This window comes from Syngnathoides biaculeatus, chromosome 4, assembly GCF_019802595.1.
Source record: "Syngnathoides biaculeatus isolate LvHL_M chromosome 4, ASM1980259v1, whole genome shotgun sequence".
NCBI classification, from domain to species: Eukaryota; Metazoa; Chordata; class Actinopteri; order Syngnathiformes; family Syngnathidae; genus Syngnathoides; species Syngnathoides biaculeatus.
Window position 1 is genome coordinate 13,768,696 of NC_084643.1, and position 13,336 is coordinate 13,782,031.

Below are 13,336 nucleotides of genomic sequence, written 5' to 3' on the forward strand. Positions count from 1 at the left end.
CTGGCATACCCTAATAGTAGATGGGAACACAGACATACTGTAACATGACACAAAATATTGCTGCCATACGTTAACATCTGAAAACCTCTCCGTGACAAACATTTTTTTTTAAATACACATTGTTCTCAAATAAGTCAACTAAGCATTATAAATACTTCTTGATAATTTGAGATTGAGAAGAATAATTCCTACCTGAAATGAAAATATCACTACACAGGTGTGTCTATTTCGTTGGGCACCATCCATCCCGTTTAATTGCCTAAATCCATCGAACTTTTCTTGTCTTTTCAGCTGGTATTCTATAGAATGATTTATTTGAAGAACTGTCTCGTCTATTGTGACAACCAACAGCACAATAGGTCTCGGGCATTGTATAAAATCTGGTCCAGTTCAATGACTCTCGTACTGCTGAGCAGATTTGTTTGACCAGTAATCCATCAATCTTTTCCCATCTTTTCAGATGGTATTCTATAGAATGATATCTTTGAAGAACTGTCTCATCTATTGTGACAACCAACAGCACACTAGCTCTCTGGCATTGTGAAAAATCTGCTCTGGTTCAACGACTCTGTACTGCCGAGCAGTTTGATCAGGAATATGGCGCCATGAAAACAGTGACATCACGTACACGATCTCTATACAATACAGCTCGTAAGCAGGCAACAAAGCATTATGTTGCCTAGCAATCTGGTCCTAGGACTGATGGTTGTGCATAAACATCCCGGAGTGATGTCAACTCATGCTCTAAAGTTTTGCTGTGTGTGAAGTAGTTTAATTACAATAAAGTATTTTAGGTAGCACGTTGGAGGAACTGGTTAGAGTGTTGGCCTCACAGTTCTGAGGATTGGGATTCAAATCCTGGCTGTGTGGAGTTGGCATGTTCTTCTGGTCGCTGCATTGGTTTTCTCTAGGCACTCTGGTTTCCTCTAACATCCCAAAATATGCATTAATTGGAGACTCAAAATTTCCCCTAGGTGTGATTGCGAGTGCGACTGTTGTCTGTCTCTATGTGCCCGGCGATTGGCTGGCAACCAGTTCAGGGTGTACCTCACCTCCTGCCCGATAATAGCTGGGATAGGCTCCAGCACTCCCATGACCCTTCTGAGGATAAAAGGCTCCAAAAATGGATGGATGGATAAAGTATTTCAACTACAGTAAGTTGGGTCCCATTATTTCTGTTATATTGCAATGTTGGTTTGACCTGACAGATTAGAAGACATGACCTGACGAGAGTGGTGCTTTCCAAGCTTTATGAAGCGAAGGCACATATTGTACAACAAACAAATGTCACAAAAAGCAGATACACAGTAAATGCTGTATGTACTTCCTGCCAACAAATAGAAGAGCATTTGTTTGTTCTGTCACTATGCTTCACTGGCATAAATAGAGAAATAAAGACATTATTTCTTTAAATTGACCAGTTAAGTTTGTAATATTTGACAACTTTCCAATGCATCCATCACTGAATATTGCTCATGGCAAAATAATGTGCCACGACACACCAATTGGGAATCTCTGGGCTATAGAGTTAAAACTTTAAATCGATCACCATATACTCAACAAGTATATACAGCAAATTAACATCCATCCATCCATTATTTGAGCCGTTCATCTTCGCAAGGGTGGTGGGAGTGCTAGAGTCTGTCCCAGCTATCTTCGGGCACGAGCCAGGGTATACCCTGAACTAGTGACAGCCAATGGACATTTCCTACCTTTCAATCACTCGTACAATAATAGCCAATCAGATAGCCGCATTGTCTTAACCCCTGTCTTGACTCGGCCCTCTTGTCGTCATGTCCCACAAGCAATGCTGGTTATTGGTCACGTGCGCTTGGAAAAGTTAATGTTACGAACAAAATGGTCCTCAGATGCGCTTGGGAAATGTGCAATTCTGATGAAAGATATCCTGCTAGGTTACAAGGGGCCCGGTTGATTCATTTTCCATAGCCTAAAACACAGTTGACGAAGTGTCTATGATGGATTAAGGGTCGCGGAAAACCGCACGTACAATTAAATGTGGACAATATCAACAAGTACAAGGCTGTATGTTAAAAGGTAAGTGAGGGAGAAGTATCTTCTCTGAGTGTGATTTCATTATTATCAGTGCTTTATACATTGCAGGAGAACAACTTTCACTTTAGCGTATCACTGACCTGCTGAATGAAGTGTGTAATGTTTTATGCCGAAGAGTCGGGTTAGTGATACTAAATGCTCGATTTCATGCAAGAGAAATGTCTATTTGCCTATTTGTATCACATCGAACTTTTAAAGAGAGCACTGGGTTCCATTACGAGCCAAGTCAAATGAATACACCCACTCACTTATAACAACTACAATTATATTTCTCGTGATCTTTCCAAGTAAAAAGTATTCACCCTGCTTTACTTGCGCAGTACGATTCCACTATTTTATCCTGTTGGATTTCAGTAAGAAGTTTGTGAGTCGTCTTTTTTGCATCCATCGCCAACGTTTCGGTGTAACTCTGACATTGCGTCCTGCTCCATCCAAAATCTTAATTCCGTGTACATATCCTTGCGTGAAATAGTTCAGATCTCTCTGTAGAACTCTCTTGGACAAGTCTGACACATTTGGCAAAAAACATGCCCCAATATTATCTGGAATACGTGACAGAGAGTCCAGTTCAAACCTGTTATGTTCAGTTGGCATTTCGGAAGATTGTGGAGCATGGCAGCTGTAGCTCAGGGGGCCGAAGCTGAAGATCGCTAGTTGGAAAGGTCCATTGTGGAGCACACAGAAACAGCCAGTCACACTCACAATCACACCTCAGGACAATTTAGAAAGTCCAATTAATTCATGTATTTGAGTTGTGGGAGGAAACCGCAGTGTCCTGACAAAACCCACACAGGCATGGATCCAAACTCCACACACACAGGGCCGGGATTTGATCCCCGGGCCTCAAAACTGTGAGGGAGATGCCATAACCAGTGTGCCGCCAGCTAATTAACAAATCATTTAAATAGACACATTTCTCCATCTTGTGATCGGATCAGTGATAATTTTTATTTTATTTTTTTTTAAATCTCATCTCAGGGTCGTGGTTTTAGTGGGCGTCAGAGGATTTTCACATTATAATTGTGATGTGGCACTTTTGAGTTTTGAGAATGTCTGGTGTAGTGTTTGATTGAAATCTTTTTATCCTCCTAAAATTCCAGATGATGTCCAAGAATTTCTTGTTTTGCGGAAAACACAAAGATGATTTGTTTGCTTTCATGGGGGACTATGGAAACAGACCAAAACAAACAATTTTCTTAGCCGCTTATAAGGGTCGTGGGGAATGCTAGAGCCTATCCCAGCTGTCAATCGGCAGCAGGCGAGGTACGCTCTGAACTGGTTGCCAGCCAATCACAGAGACAAAAAGCCTGACATACAATCACAACTCGGGGCAATTTAGAGTGTCCAATTAATGTTGCATGTTTTTGGGATGTGGGTTAAAATCAGAGTGCCCGGAGAAAACCCACGCAGGTACGGACGGGGAGAACATGCAAACTCCACACAGGCGTGTCCGGGATTGAACACAGAACCTCAGAACTGTGAGGCCAACGCTCTCTAGCTGAGCTCCTGTGCCACCAATATTTAAATATAATAAATAAATATTTCAAATGTTTCAAAACCTTTACTCTTACTGTCCATTTTTCTATCTAATAAGCTTGATGGCAAGAACTGACATTTTACAAAATTTTTATGTTCCCTGTTGCTGTTGAACATTTATCTGGCTACTTAAAGTGTAAGTGCGTCAAACGGATAATTTTTTGGTATATTATTAATGAAAAACCCACAGCCAATATGGTCCCATGTGTTTTTTAACCACAAAACATGATTTTGACCTATACAGCTTTTTGTAACTCCCACCATGAAAATCCTCTCGAGGGATTTGTTTTTGAGAAGAAGCAGGAAGTGACGTACAGGACAGAGGCGCCCCCTAGTTGACTCGTTTGCTTCCATAAGTTTTACCTCCGGGAAGGTAGCTCATTGTTCCCTTCGTGTTAGCCAAAATGCTGGCTCCTTGCATTGCTGGACATTGGATGAACACTCGGGAGAATGGAATTACCCTTCATAAGTTTGAAAGAGACCCTGTTCGTTGTGAAAAATAGATTGCACGGGTGCAGAGGACGAGAGCTTCGTGGGTTCCAAATAACAGGTAGGTGTGTACAGAGCTCCAAAAAAAAAAATTGTTTGGGGCGGACCACATAATCGGTCTCTCTCATAACGTAGCAAAAGATCCGCGTATGAAATGTGTTTATGTGCGCATACAGCTACTAAAAAAAATAATAGTGTGGGGGGGACCACGTAATTGATCTCTCTCATAACGTAACAAAAGATCCGTGTATGAAATGTGTCGATGTGCGCGTCGCCCAGCCAACAATGTCTCGATAGTGTTCGTCGAGTACTGCGGCAACTTTGAACTTACCCCTAAAAGCAACATAGGTAGGCTCCACCTCCTCCTTATATTCCACCACGGGCGCCGAAACTCAGCCACACCGGCTGAGGCGCCGCGTTTGGCGGTCACAGCTTCTGCGAAGGGTGCGCGTCGGGCTTTGCGATGGGGGCGGCTCTGAAGAACCCAGCCGAGAATGCGTTGCTCAGTCGTGTGCCTGCATAAAGCGCCCCGGCTCGACTGTGACTAAAGCAGCACCGGCCGGCTGCGATGAGCCGCGATGGCTCATCTCCGCTGCGGGAGTGGATCGGATATCATCTGAATATGGCTTGAAACAATAGTGTAATATTGCCCTGAGGGCTCGAAACAATAGTGTAATATTGCCCTGGTAATTTCACTCGGTTGTGTGGTGTTGTCCTTTTCGAAAAGAACTTTGTGTCAGCAGGGATGTCGGAAAAATGCGAATATCTCTGTTGTTCGGCTTCCGTAGGAGCAGGCACTGCGCGTTTTCAACGGCGGAAGTGACGATGACGTCAAGGACAGATGACGCGACTAATATGGCGACCACTTGGATGTTGAGGGACACTCAATTGCGCAACTTTGTGCATGGATGACGCGCTCTCCGCTCACTTTTTTTTTTTTTTTTTGTATAGCCATTGTAGTGAATACTGTTATATGAATTTTTATTACAATATCTATTTTAGAATGTTTATAGGGATGACACCTGGGCTTTAAACTTTACAGTTCTTCTGATTTACCCAAGGCTGAAAATTGAGTTCAATACTGTATTATATGAAAAAAGTTTTGTATTATCAAAAGTTCCATGAGGGTGACTATTGTAGAAAAAATTCCTGCCAAGCATATCAGACTCCTCACTCATCTTTACACTGGGGTAAGCATTGACCTAATTACTGAGCTCATAGCAACCTCCACCACCTTTCAGATATCCATCCACAGCAAATGTAAAGGAGTGTGTAAATCAAAACAACCTGTCATTAATCTGTGTTAATACATCATTGTGATATTTTTTTGTGATTACCAAACAGCCCTACTTTGATCTAAAGCATAGTTTGATAATTTTTTTTTTTTGTTATGGATTCCCTAGTTTTAACTACACTGTATCGTATGGAGAGATCCTTTAAATACTTTGGTTTTCTCAGTTATATATGATGCAGCCCTATGGGGTACAAGCCAGTTCTATCAGTAGGTCGGTCCCAAGCCCGGATAAATGCAGAGGGTTGTGTCAGGAAGGGCATCCATCTTAAAACTTTGCCAGAAAAATATGAGCATTACAAAGAATCCCTGACCTGATCATTCGTGGCCCAGGTTCACTGCGCCCAGCCCTTGCACCGTTAATCTGCAAGGCGTCAGTGAAATTCAGCTAATGTGGGTGGAAGACAAAGAAGAGGAGGAAAGCAGATTCGTCGGAAGAAGAAGACGAATGCACAGATCCTACAACTGAGTGTAGGGACTTTAAATGTTGGGACTATGACAGGAAAAGCTCGGGAGCTGGTTGACATGATGATTCGGAGAAGTTGATATATTGTGCATCCAAGTGAGCAGGTGGAAAGGTAGTAAGGCCAGATATATAGGGGCAGGATTTAAATTACCGTAATTTCTCAAAAATAATGCAGAAATTTTTCCAATAATATTTTCAAAAAGTTAACAACGTGCATTATATTTAGGTATGGATGAAAAATAAAAATTACAAACACATTGTATAGTTGTACACAGGTAGATGGTGTTAAAAAAGGTATACATATACATTTTGAAATGATATTTGATGTCTTATGTTACACATTCATATTTATTATGGTAATGTGCGCCCCCAACCTGAACTCTATGACCTCCTCAAGGAGCTTGCATTTTATGATCGTTAGCGTAGCATGTTTGTTGCTACTGCACCAAAGATAAGAAAAGACTGCCTGTGAGTTTGTTCTAACTTAAACCAAGACAAAAAATGTCTACTAATACGGTGAGTTGTGCGGCTGCTTTTAAAATAAATCTGTCATCAGTCGTGACGATGACGCCGCCAACCAGGAAGGAACGCTGCAGTCCGAAACTACGATAGCTCGCCTCAATGGCTTCAGGTGAGTATAAAAACAACGTGACCTCAAACTACATAATACGAGCGTCATCGGCACATAAAAAAAAAAAAAACGGGAGAGCGCACACAATTAAAATGGTTGCCTTTTTTTTTTTCCAATGTGCCCATTACCCTCGTTTCTACATAGTTTGAGCTCTCCTTATTTTGATAGCCGCCTGTCATAGGAAAGCTATGGCGTCAGGTGGACGAGAAATTGCGCTGCAGAACCAAAACTCTTGAGATTAAAGAAAATGTTCCCCCACAAACGCCATGGATGGCAAAGAGGATGACATGCTGTAGGAGCAAACTAGGATCACTGTTCATGATTTCAGGAGGCACCAGAACTAGACGAAGTGACCAAAGGATGGATATTTTTCAGATTGGAGATGAGCCAGATGTTGCTTTTGAAGTCTTGGCCAAGGATGTGTCATGTTGAGGATAAACTCCACAATGCACAAACGTTTTATGCACAAATATTTAATGCAAATTTTTTTCAGTCAAACAGTGTTAAATATTTATTGATACTGTAATATGTTATCAACGGTATTAATAAAATGTTATGCCATCATTGAGCATTTTTTTTAGTTGATTGAGGCATTGTGCTCTGACAATTACAGGGACCACGACAAGTGTGGCCTGTGGCCTGTCCGAGATTATATTACAACTACATCAGCACGTGCACAATGATTATTATGAATGATTGTTGCAAAGACAGTTTTTTTGGAAAACAATACAAGTACAAGTAGCTCTAAGCATCCCAGACAAAGTGAGCTGTGATTGGTGCAGATTGTAAAAGAGGCATGTTGGTGAAGGAAACAGGGGCGATGAAGAAGTGATGGGTAAGTACGGCATCAAGGAAAGAAACTTTGAGGGACAGATGCTGGTGGACTTTGCAAAAAAGATGGAAATGGCAGTAGTGAACACCTTTTTCCAGAAGAGGCAGGAACAATGGGTGACCTACAAGAGCGGAGGTAAAAGCACGCCTCACCCTACGATGTAATCTGAAGGAGGTTACTGACTGTAAAGTAGTGTAGCTCGACAGCATAGGATTATGGTGGGGAGGAAGATTAAGAAGACAAAGGTAGAGAAGAGAACCATATGGTGGAAGCTGAGAAAGGAAGACTATTGTGGAGCCTTTCAGAAAGAGGTGAGAGAGGCTCTCAGTAGACAGAGGGATCTCCTGGAATACTGGACTACTAACTGCAGCGAAGGTGATCGGAGGGACAGGCTATAGAGTACTTGGTGTATCTTCTGGTAGGAAAGGAGAGAAGGAAACTTGGTGGTGGAAACTCAAAATACAGGAAGTCTTACAAGGAAAGAGGTTAGCGAAGAAGTGATAAGACTGAGGAGAGGTGAAAGGAATACATTGTGATGTGACGTAGGACAACGGTAGAGGTGGTTAAGGCTAAACAAGGCCATACAGAGGGATAGAGATGGGAAGGATGTGGAGCAGGTACGGGTGATTAAGGATTGAGATGGAAATGTGTTGAATGGTGCCAGTAATGTGCTAAAATAGATGGAAAGAATACTTTGGGAAGTTGATGAACAAAGAAAATGAAAGAGAAGGAAGAGCAGTCGAGGCAAGTGTGATGGACCAGGAGGTGGCAATAATTAGTATGGGGGAAGTTAGGAATGTACTCAAGATTATGAAAAATGGAAAAGCAGTTGGTCCTGATGACATACCTGTGGAGATATTGAAGCAATTTGGAGAGGTGGCAGTGGAGTTTTTAACCAACTTATTCAACAGAATACTAGTGGGCGAGAAGATGCCTGATGAATTGAGGAAAAGTGTGGTAGTTCCCATTTTTTAAGAACAAAGGTGATGTGCAGACCTCTGGGAACTATGGACGAATAAAGTCGATGACCCTCACAATGAAGTTATGAGAAAGTGTCATGGTGAGCTAGACTCAGGACAGAAGTATCTGCAAGCAACAGTATGGTTTCATGCCTAGAAAGAGTACCACAAATGCATTATTACCCTTGAGGATTCTAGTATAAAGTACAAAGATCAGAAGGAGCTACAGTGTGTCTTTGTGGATTTAGAGAAAGCCCATGACAGAGTACCAAGAAATGAAGATGTTGAGGTTTTCTCTAGGAGTGAGCAGATTGGTTAGGATTAGAAATGAGCTTTTTTGAGGGACAGCCAAAGTTGGATGTTTTGAGACTTCAAGGTTGATGGGTGTTGTGAGGAAACGCATGAGCGCAGTGGGTGTTCAAGAGGAAGATGCAGGAGATAAGCTTACATGGAAAAACAAAAGATGATGTGGTGTTGCGACATCTAATGGGGCAAGCCGAAAGGAGAAGATGAAGATGTCTCAATTATATGAAAGACTCAAAATATAGGCTATCTGACAGATATATGTGAATTTATTAATCTTAATGTGAGAAATGTATGATTTTAATGTTAAGGATTGTGTTTTGACAAAAGGGACATTTTGACCAATGCCTCTAGACCTTTTTGGGCCAACTACCGCCACAAAAAATACCATCATCATGACTATCTGTAAAATGCAGTCTCATAAAAACTAAGGCTGTGGTTTTCATCCCAAATTTTAATGTAATTAAGTCACAATAAAATTCTGCACAGTTTTGACAACAACACGGTGCTCAAAAATGGGAAAATAAAGAAAAGTACTTGAGTTTTCATTTGAAATGCATGGCAGTGCACATAAGTTAAATAGAAAGTGTACCTGTATCTGTAAAAACATATAATAAAAGAAGAAACAGATAAAATGTAAATGGAGCCCGCACACCACCAATGGTACTTATACCACGCTTTGAGAATCTCTAATTTTCCGAGTGTCTCTCAGAGTCCAAGTCATAGCTTTTTTTCTTTCCTAAAGGGTATGGAAAGTCTTCAATGCGCCTTTTGTTCATATTATACAGTTTTTTATGCTGAGTTGGAATCTGAAATCCGTTATAATGGAAACATTTTATTTTTTGATTATCGGGAAAAAAAATTGCACATTGCTGGATTCGCCGGAAAAGATGTTAAGCTCAACATCATGGCACTCTTCGACTCCAATGTGAGAACGGTGATTGATTTCCCAGTAATTCGAGTAATGAACATGATTCTGAAGGGTCCCATGAAGACGGTGAAGAATACGAGCTTTATAAAGGCGTTAAAGTTTGTGAGTTTGAGCCAGTTAGACAGCACAACATTCGAAATAGCTGGCGATGAAGGTGCCAACCCAGCAGTCGGACGCAGCGAGGAGAACATGCTGGTTTTGGAAACATAGGACTGGTAAGCATTTGTGAAATTGTTTTGTTTATTTATCCATAAACTGATAAATAGTAATGGATTCGATATCCTGAATGGAAATATGAAGTTTTTGGTCTTGTTTTAAAATTATGCAAACACCGTGTATTGAGTAAATACTGTAGGTACGCGACAACTGTTTTGCATGTTCAAGGCGTGTTTATTATTGCACCAAACACACAGAAGATGATAACATAGTCCACAGTCTAAGTTGTTATATTTTCACAAATGAGGAATGTTGTCACGTTAATTTGAGTGCATTAGCTGGTGATATCTTGCTTCACTATAAATGCAATTTCACGTGGTAAACTGATGCCATAACCAGACAGTACCCAGACCCATCCATCCCCATTTTAGGCACAATTTTCTCAAGATGTCATGAGCAAAACCGCAAAACTTTGTACTGAAAGTTGTAAACCGGTGTCTTGGGGATTTGTTCGGGTACTAAATTCTTAAAATACAAATGTAAATGTTGGGGATGGTTGTGTTTACTGGACTGATATGGTTCTTTGAGTTGTAGAAGTTTATGAATGTGAACAGATTTTTCTTTATTTTTTTATTATATCCACAGGGTTCAATGTAAATTTTGCATTCCTATGCAAACAACAGGAGCGTTTTTGCTGCCATGAGAGTCGACATATTCACCAGAAAATGGCAGATCATTCAGACCATCTGCTGCAGTGCATGATAGAGCACCCTGGAATTAATGCCAGCTGTCTGAACACATGGGTACTGGAGGTTGCCTATTTACATTTCAGGGAACAGTATTGGGAGTGACTGGATTTTCCACAGCACAGATAAGAGCTATTTTAAAATATATTATTTCTCCCAATCAGCCCAACTTTTTGCCATTTACATTCATCCATCCATCCATTTTCTTCATCGCTTATCCTCACAAAGGTTGCGGGAGTGCTGAGCCTATCCCAGCTGTACTCAAGCAGAAGAAACTGGAGATCCCAGAGAAAACGCACGCAGGCACGGGTAAAAACATAGAATTTCCACGCAGGTGAGGCCGGTATTGAACCCGGGTCCTCAGCACTGGGAGGCCAACGCTTTCCAGCAGCTCCAGCAGCTTCACCGTGCCACCCCATTTACATTCAGATTTTTCTAAATAAAGAATTATATATATTATTCTTCCTGCTAAAAGCAGCATTTGTCCAATCAATGCTTGTTCAAACAAAGTCCCATTCTGGAAAATTGTCATTTCAGTATATTTTCTCATTTTCAGGTTAATGCGACTTATTGCTTATAGACAGCTTGTGAGATGGTGTTGGGGAAATTTTGGCAGAAATAACTATGTGCCACTTCCATCCTGGTGTGTCTCAAAGATTTGTGACACCTTTCCTAATCCAGAGGGCCAAGGTTACACAGGATTTAAATGGTGTACATCCTGATTTTTTTTTCCACTTTGTGTAAATGTTGATGTATATGTTTGTATATGAAGTAAATCTACACCACAGAACTAGAATCATAGCATTTTTATTGAATTGTATGCTTATGTTTTGTATAAATATGTTACATAACATTTGCACATAATTATTATTTGGTCTTTCAATCAGGGTACTTTGAGAAAACCTGAGGTTGAAATAATTACTACAGTATACCATCTGCTGTCAACAAATCTTGACATACAGTGATGCTTTGGTTCTCAAACACAATTTGTTCCAGAAGGCTGGTTGAAAAGTGAAACGTTCGAAATCCAAAGCGCGTTTTTCCATTACAAGTAATGGAAAATGAAAAATATGTTCCAAGCCAAAAAATATTTTTTTTAAGCAGTTTTTTTGTAGCTTTTCCTGATAATAAACTGCATAGTAGAAATCCATGTATAGTTTAAATACTTTATATAATTAAATCATTTCAGAAATATATATAAAAAAATTTGCTTAAATTGTATGCTTTAGTAGTAGAGTATGTGTGAATGAGAAAGGTGGAGGGGGAAGAGTGAGGCTACAGGGAGAAGAGATAGCGAGGGTGGAGTTCTTCAAATATTTAGGGTCAACAATACAAAGCAATGGTGAGTGTGGTAAGGAAGTGAAGAAACGGGTCCAAGCAGGTTGGAACACCTGGTGGAAGGTGTCTGGTGTGTTATGTGAAAGAAGAGTCTTGGGTAGGAAGAAGGGCAAAGTTTACAAAACAGTGGTGAGGCCGGCCATGATGTACGGATTAGAGATGATGGCACTGAAGAAACAACAGGAAGCAGAACTGGAGGTAGCAGAAATCAAGATGTTGAGGTTCTCGCTCGGAGTGAGCTGGTTGGATAGGATTAGAAATGAGCTCATTTGAGGCACAGCCAAAGTTGGATGTTCTGGAGACAAGATTCGGGAGAGCAGAGTTCGATAACATCATTGGCGTCCATCTCCAAACTGATATTTTGGCCCAGTGTCACAATTTCATGGATGAGTTGACAATCCTGTGGAGACCCCATGTTGCCACCAGCAGCTGTTAAAGGCCCTGCAACGGCTGCAAGACCTTTGAAGTCGCGCTCAGTAACACATTCTAGCCTCGCTGAGTTCATGGTACTATGTGTCACCATGGTTCCAAGCTTTGTTGACCATGGTGATGCAGTGGTAAATGTTAAAATTATTTTTCAAAAAATCACGAAGGGTTACCTGAGTATCACTCGTCAGCTTGAAGCATCTTTAGAACAAAAATTTCGTTTTCAACTTCTTGAAATGGGTGATGACTTGCTGTTCCATGGGCTGAATCAAGGGCGTCGTGTTAGGAGGAAGGAACTTGACTTTGATGAATTCAAATTCGTCCTCCAAACCTGGAGGGTGGGCAGCGCATTGTCCATCAGCAGAAGGCAGCGTAAGGGGAAGTTTTTCTCCTCCAAATAGGCCTTCACGGTCGGAACAAACACCTCATGCACCTACTCAGTACAAAATTGCCGGGTCAGCCAAGTTGGAGTTTGACCTCCACATAACAGGCAATGTGCACTTCATAATGTTGTTCTGCTTGAATGCACGGGGATTCTCAGAATGGTACACTAGCAATGGGTTGATCTTGCAATCGTCGCGAGCATTACCAGATAAAACAAGCGTAAACTTGTCCTTCATAGGCTTGTGGGCTGGCATCGACTTTTCCTCCTGTGTAATGCAGGTCATTCGTGGCATTTTCTTCCAGAATAGGCCCGTTTCGTCACAGTTGAAAACTTGCTGGGAAGGTCGTCCTCGGCCTTGACAAAACGGGCAAACTTGGCTTTGAACTTTTCCATGGCAACCTGGTCCGAACTTGCAGCCTCCCCATGGCGAACAACGGGGTGTATCCCACTTCTTTTGCGGACGTTTTCGAACCATCCTCGACTTTGAAGTCAAAGCCCTCAGAAACTATACTGGGGTCTTTTCTTTTTAAATCTGTATACAGATTTCTAGCTTTGGTGCAAATCCCTTCCTCGCCAACATTATCCCCAGCTCACTGCTGCTTGTTTACGAAAATAAGAAGCAACTTTTCAACTTCCTCCAAGATCTGTGGCCTCTGCTTGCTCAACACAGTTGCTCCTTTAGCAACATCATTTCCTTTGAGGGTATTCTTGTGTTTCAGAATGTTGCTGATCGTCGATTTCGCCATAATATATTTCTTCGATAGCTCAGAAACA

The 13,336-nt window shown here is 41.3% G+C and overlaps 1 protein-coding gene across 5 annotated transcripts in view; it reads left to right on the forward strand.

Moving 5' to 3' along the window:
• Window positions 1-13,336, forward strand: part of oclnb (occludin b) — a 77,394-nt gene that overhangs the window by 32,316 nt on the left and 31,742 nt on the right. The gene's annotated exons all lie outside the window — the stretch shown is intronic.